This window comes from Fukomys damarensis, unplaced genomic scaffold, assembly GCF_012274545.1.
Source record: "Fukomys damarensis isolate Sample0158 unplaced genomic scaffold, DMR_v1.0_HiC HiC_scaffold_8, whole genome shotgun sequence".
Classification (NCBI taxonomy): Eukaryota; Metazoa; Chordata; class Mammalia; order Rodentia; family Bathyergidae; genus Fukomys; species Fukomys damarensis.
The window spans coordinates 14,368,248-14,375,466 of NW_022900920.1; the positions used below are offsets into that span (position 1 = coordinate 14,368,248).

At 43.4% G+C, this 7,219-nt stretch overlaps 1 long non-coding RNA gene across 1 annotated transcript; it reads right to left on the minus strand.

The window, feature by feature from the left end:
- Positions 1-1,619: 1,619 nt before the first annotated feature.
- LOC104869937 lies at positions 1,620-6,353 on the minus strand. The gene is made up of 3 exons (XR_782406.2): positions 6,189-6,353; positions 3,216-3,301; positions 1,620-1,841 (listed from the first exon to the last, which is right to left on the minus strand). It is a non-coding gene; the product is annotated as an uncharacterized LOC104869937 (long non-coding RNA).
- Positions 6,354-7,219: the final 866 nt, after the last annotated feature.

Genomic DNA, 7,219 nt, shown 5'->3' on the forward strand with positions numbered 1-7,219 from the left:
TTATTGGGACGTAAACCCTTTGTAAGTTCAAGAGCATCTGTATAATAAAGGTTTTCATATCCTCAAAAACTAAAATGAATCCCAGAGGATCTTTCCTCTCTCTCCTCCATGTGAGGACACAAGGAGAGGTCAGCTATCTGCAGCCTAGAAGGAATCCTCACCAGAGCCTGACTATGTTGGCACCTTAATCTTGGACTCTAATATCTGCTACTATGAGAATAAATTTTGTTACTTATGAGCCATGCCGTCTATTTTTCTTTGCTATGAGCTTCTGAATGGATTAAGACATTCTTCATCCTTTTACCTTTCTTCTGTTCAGAGGGACATTGGGGTCAGCTGGAGAGGAGGAATTGAGGTCATGGCCTTGTGAGAGATTTTGGTGCCTACTTGCTGAGTTGATTTTTCACCAGGAAGGAGATGAAAATTCTCCAGGTTGGAGGAGAGGGGAGAAGATTAGAGTGGGACTATGGTGTGGGTGTGAGATGAGCTCTTTCCTGATCCAGAACTTGGGAAGGGGGTGATGGATTTGGAAAGCTAAGAACAGAGATCTGCCAACCTCCACTGCCCTCCCCAACCACATTCCCACAGATTAACCACCTTTCTAGTGCGCAATCTATAATCTCCAGTTCTACTTTATTTTTAAGTAGAAAGAAGATTTAAGTACAGTGTGGCTCAGCTTCTCTCCAGGGTTTTACCGTTTTTTCCCATTTCTTACAGAAGGCAACCCACATTGCTCTGACGAACAGTATTCTTGCCCAAGTCTGCAACTTAATTTTTGTTGAAGCAGCAGCTCCCTTTCCTTCTTGTGTATTTCATTGGCTTAAATACTATGTGATAAAATTATGTAATTACAATAACACATAAAGCTGGCATAAACACTTTTGGACCACCACATCTGACTCTGGGTAAATATAAAGTTGGACAGATGGGAGCAGAAGTAGGCAAGTGCCAGAAAGGAGCCCCTCCCTTGGCTGGGAGCACGTATACAGTGATACCACCAGAGAATCTGGTTTGCAGAGGGAAGGAGAGAGAGATGGGCTTTTCAGTCACACCACCAAGTGGATTTAGCTAAGAGAGCTCTACTGACTTTGTAAGGGAAGAAGTGTGGTTATGGCTTGTATCTAGATGTCCCCCCAAAAGTGGGACTTTTCTGGAGCCTGCTGGGTCTAGGGTGTGATACTGGGATTAAGGATGTGTGGTACTAAATTGATCCACTGATTGGAATTAGCATAGTTTTGGGTGCAGTCAAATGGATTTATGGAAGACAAAGGCCCCGCCCTGAGTGTGGATGGCACCACCCAAAAAGCTCATAGCCTGGATGGGATAAAAGGGAAAGGAAGGCTCCCTTGCTGGCTCCTGCCTACCCTGCCACAGACTTTATCTTCTGTGATGCCCCTCTGACATGCTGTCCCACCTTAGAATCAGCAGACTATGTCCTTAAAGCTTTATGAACTGTAAATTGAAATAAACCTTTTCTCCTTTAACTTGTTGGTGTCAGGTACTTTGTCCCAGCAATGAGAAAGTAACTAAGACAATTATATTCTGAGTTCCCCTAAAGTAGTGAGGAAGATGAGAATTTGAATGTAGGTAACATTAGTGATTTATTTACCAAGATGCTGAAGTAGGGCAACCAGAGAGGAAAGAAAGGCAGGATGAGACATGCTCATGGCAGGTGCCACTGTGGACAACCAGGGCCTTGTGGAAGTCAGTGCAGCACAAATCTCAGATGGTTCAACTGACAAGTGGAGGAAGCTGAGACAATATCCAGAAGTTCCCATCATTCCTTGTCAGAGGGCTGCTCTTGGGAGCATTAACTGCCAGGCACAGGCACCCATAGAAGCCTGAACAAAAAAAATTGGGCGGGGGGTTTAAGACAAGATCTTGCTGTGTAGTTGAGACTGACCTGGAACTCACTATGTAGCCCAGGTTGGTCTTGAACTCACGGCGATCCTCCTGAGTGCTGGGATTACAAGCGTGTGCCACCATGCCCGGCTCCTGAACAAATTCTTGAGCTGAGCATTGGAGGAGCACAGATGTATCCAGCGGTACAATGGGTACAATGCCAAGATCACACGACAAGTTTAGGACCCACAAAAATGCTTTCATTATTTTTTTAATCACAGGAAAAGTAAATTACCTTTTATGTTGAAGTAGAAGAGGTTTTAATATGTAAAATTAATATGTTGCCTTTAATATAGAAAATTAATATATTATATTTATACCATTGCAGTCAAAACATTTTAAAATTTTTCCTCAGGGAATGTTTTAGTCTGGGTGGGCTTCCATAACAAAATATCATGGACTGGGTGGCTTAAACAATAAAAATTTATTTCTCAGTTCTGGAAGCTAAAAGTTCAAGACAAAGGTGAAGGCTGACTTGGTTTCTGGCAAGGCTTCTCTGGCTTACAGAGAGCCACCTTCTAGCTAAGTCTTCACATGGTGTTTCATCGGTGCATGCAGGGCATGGGGGCGCAGAGCTTTCTCTTTTTATAAGGCCACTAATCCTGTCAGATTAGGTCCCTACCCTCATTACCTCATTTAGACTGACCTACCTCCTAAAGCCCAACTTTTAATTCTAATCAAATATGATCACAGGCTTAGAGCTTTAACCTGTGAAGTTTGGGAAGACACAATTTAGTCCCTCACATGGAGGAAGGGGCCCAGAAAAACTGGACTGCAGTTCTGGGTGGGGGAGCTAAAAACAAAAAGGGATGAGCTTGTGTAGGCACCAGGAGGACACAGGGCTGCAGGAGTGGCAGGTGGTGATGATGTCAACCTGTCTAAATTGGGTAAAGAGGAAAACAAACACGAAAGTAGCACTTCTATAGTTAAACAATGAAGGAGTCAGAGATTTTGCATCTCAACAAGGTCATAGAGCGTTTATAGTTGGGGTCATATAAGCCAGTGGGTTGAACAAATTGAATTTGTAGATTTAGAGGTGATGCAGGTTCAGATTTGGGATGAGAGTACTGGCTGAGGTTGACTAGTAGTAAAAATTCAGAAATCAGAGGGTTAAAGAAATATGATCCAGGTGATCCATATATGGTCTGCCCATGTGGGTGTAAATGTAACGACAGCATTTGGTTCTGTCTTCAGTTGTCCCTTACTATAGTGAAATACCCAAGGTTGGGCAACTTTAGATGAGATTGGGTGCTCAGGGTGGTGTGACCATAGACTTGGGCAGTTTTATAAGGAAAAGAGTGTTATGAACTCACAGGTCTTCAGCTTCAAGGGCATGGTTCTGGCATCAGCTCCACTTTGGTGAGGACCCAAGGATGGATAGCATCACAGTTCTGGGAGTCTTTACAGGAGGAAGACAGGAAGACAAAGAAGCCCAGAGTCTCACTATCCTTTCTGAGAGCTAGCATTATGACCTAAGGACCTTGTACTGGTCCCATCTCTTAAAGTTTCTAGCACATCGACCACCACAATGAGAACCAAGCCTCTGGAATATGAATCTTGAGGGAGGGGCAAACCAAATCAAAGCCACACCCATTCAAAGCAAGTCACAATATGGGCTGGGATTTTGCTCAGTGGTGCCACCGCCTGCCTCACAGGCTCAAGATCCTGAGTTTGATCCCCATTACAAAAACAAATAACAAACAAACAAAAAATGAAACAAAAACCATACCAAAACAACAACAACAAAAAAACAAGTCATGAGGTCCATGGTGGCAGATACAGAGGTCTTCAGTCACAGAAGGGATGTGACCAAGAGGAAAGATGAGCAGAGCTCTTTCTAAGAGGGACAGGGGACTATAAACTAAAAATGTCCTTAGAGGACAAGAAAGCCAATTTTCTACTGACCTTGAGGAGCGTGGCATCTGAGAGGAAATGAGTATGTGACCAAATTCCCTCATAACTAGGGTGAGGAGGAGGGAGTGTTCGAAATTCCTCCACCCAAGGCAGACTTGGCCCTAGAACAAGGCCTTTAAACTAAACTGTCCAGGATAATTCTACTAGGAAGTTTATTAGACTATGGGCAGACTGGCTGTGTTCTTGGTTAGTAAAATAAATATTGAATAGTTGTCTATCCTTCCCCAAGTTAATGCATAGATTAAATACGACCCCAGTCAAAAATCTCCAAAAGATGTTTTAAAATCAATATGCTTTGGAGTCTCGTGTGGAAAATAAGGGTTCAGCAAAAATTTCAAAGAATGTTCTTAAAATTAAGAGCCGCAAAGTGAGGGGTAGGGAGAGAGGGAGGTAGAGGCTGAGCTATACTCATGAGCACATCATGAAGCAAGGCTGTTGAAACCTCAGTGCTGTCCTCACACAGACAGGCAATGAGCAGCACAGAGAACCAGAAGCAAACCTGATGAGGAAAAATGTCAGGACTTAATAAAGCCCACTTTCCAAAAAGGACTAAGGAAGAAGTGTTGTAAAATTGTGTTGAATAATAGGATCATCATTGAGAATAAAATATTAGGTTGGACCTGCACAACAATAAACTCCAAGTGGATTAAAGTATTAAATCTGGAAAACAAACTTTAAATAAACTAGCAGAATGGGAAATGGAATGTTTGCCAGATCTGTGGGTGAATTCCTCATCTTACAAATAGCAGAAGCAACTGCAAAGACCAAGACTGACTAAGTTAACCTGGAAGGTCTTCAAACTTCCAAATAATGATATTAACAGAAAAAAAAAATTAAAGGAGGACACATTGGGAAAGTACACCAAAAATGAAAGCAACATAATTTCAAAGATATGACTGACAAAGAATCAATATCTATTATATCTAAAGAGATTAAATTTTTTAAAATATGAAGGCCTGCAAAGGTAACAAAGCCAAGTCATTCATGGGAGAACAGATTACTATTAGTTATAAAGATTAAGCTTGAGCTACCATTTTGCACTTAAGAACTTGTTACTTTCTACTTCTATGCTGTGTAACCTTGAACCCCTAAGACTAAGGTGGTCTGGGCTTACTCACTGGTGGTTGTGGCATCACCAGCAGGGACAACATATTTAGAAAGAAATATGATGATATGAAGCAAGAACCATAAAGAGTTACCCAATCTGAATTCTTAATTTCCCATCTGCAACTCTGTGCTAGGGAAACAAATAAATGGAAATTTCACATGCACAAAAAATGTTTGTTGTCATTTGTAACAATACATTAACTAGTAGGACAAAACAGAGAAAAGAAACAGGACCTAAATGTCCAAGATAAGACTTTAGTTATATTGTAATTTATCTACTCAATGGAGTATATGCAGCCAATACCTAGAAGTTGCATTAGGCCTAAGTTTGAAAACTTTGGGAAAAAAATTTATGTTTGCTTGTTGCTCTCTCTCTCTCTCTCTCTCTCTCTCTCTCTCTCCTCCTTCCCTCACAAGCAGGGAGGACGATGGACGATGCAGACTCACTGACTCGGGGAGTCTCTCAATATTGCCAGTTTAGCACAATGTAGTGGCCAGGGGATTGGGGGTGTCTTGGAGGGAAGGAGATCTCCTTTTGTATGCTGAACACACGTGCCCCCTATTAGGTGTTTAATCCAAAGAATGAAACATGAGAAATACAATCTGTACATTTAGAAACACCATGTAAGTTACAGCTACATTGCCAGATGAGCCCAGATACTATTTTTGGTTTGTCTGGAAAAAAAAAAATCACCTTGTGGTGAAAATGCATCCCATTTGCAGCAAAACCACAAATCTCTATACTCAAGCTTTCTGCATCCTGGATTAACAGGAGAGCTTGTGTTTCCCGGGATCCGTCTATCCATTCATTGCTTCTGGGAGTTGCCATGGTGGGTGGGGTCTCCATGTGTAACTGTGGCTGTGGGTTCCTGCTCTGCAGCCCCTGGCTTCCAGTACCTGTGCTTTCCCCTTCTGGCTGACCACTGACCATGGGGAATAGCTGTTCATAGGCTGATGTGAGCCCTTCTGAGTGCTGACTTCCCCTCTGCCAGGCCTCAGGAGCCCAACCCCTCTGCTTTGGTCCCTGGCTCCTTTTCTGCCTCTTCCTGGCATCCTTTTCTGGATACCTATCCCTGGTGTGGGGACGGGTTTCCTCCAGCAGGGCTGTTGGATCCTAGTACAGTGGGGATGACTCTCTACTACAAGCTTGCCTTTCTCCACTGCTGGGGAAGCCTGGGAGGGAGTAGGATTCCATCAGGGGGTGGTAATGCCAGCCTTCTTCTATAGCAGAAATATAGCACCCTGCTGCTGCTCTACTTCCTCACTTTTCACTTTTGTTGGTATTTTCTCAAGCCTCCACAGTTGTTCCTTCTTCTCACACTCCACTTAGGGGGCCCCTAAGTCCATCACAGGGGACCTGAGAGGTGTCGCCTGCTATTGTTGACATGGTTTATATCCTCACTCTCAGGCTCTTCAGCTCACATAGTTCAACAGGGATAGCCTGGAGAGTGTTTCTACATTCTAGAACATTCTGTGAAAGATGAGGGTCTGTTCTATTCAGAGCACACAATGGGCCATGGAGACAAAGAATCTTTATTCATATTAGCCTAATTAAGTGCACCATTGATGAGTAAATCGAGAGACCCACATGCTGGGCGTGGTCCACAGTGCCTGTCTACGCAAGGGAAGGAGTGAGAGATGGGCACAGAGGCCTGAAGGAAACTTTGGATACAGTCCAGCCAGAAGCCACTTTCTTCCTGTTCCTGGTCTTATGCAAGAAACTCATTTCACAAAGCTTGTCCAAGGAGGGTTTCTGACCTGCCGTGGGGTGAGTTGGGAGTGGTGTGTGTGGTAGGGTGTGGATGGAGAGGAGGAGCGAGGAGCATAACCAGAGCCAAGGGGCCATCATGAATCTTGGTGATTAGGAGCAGGTAGAAACTGGCCACATGAGCTCACCAGTTGACGAGCAAGATCTGAGCCCCTATGTGGGTCACTGTGCTGAGGCAAACAGCCAGGGCTGGTTCCAAGGACTTTGTTTCTGTTCCCACAAAGTGCTCACATGAGAGAGCAGGTGATGCAATGAGTTGCTCATCCCACACCCATTGGCACGTGCTGTTGATGAATTTCTGACAGTGCAGACCTGGCTGATAAATTCATCTCAGATCTTGAGGATGCCCCAGCTTGTCTCTTCCGGAGAAGTGAACTTTAATTTATTTAAATTTAATGGAAAAGCATATGGAGGGGAACAGAAAGCTAATTTAAAATAGTGCTCAAAGCAATCAATATGTTAACAGATTCCTTCAACTTTTTACACTTGGCTGCCGGGGAAAAAACACACCAAAAAAAAAAAAAAACA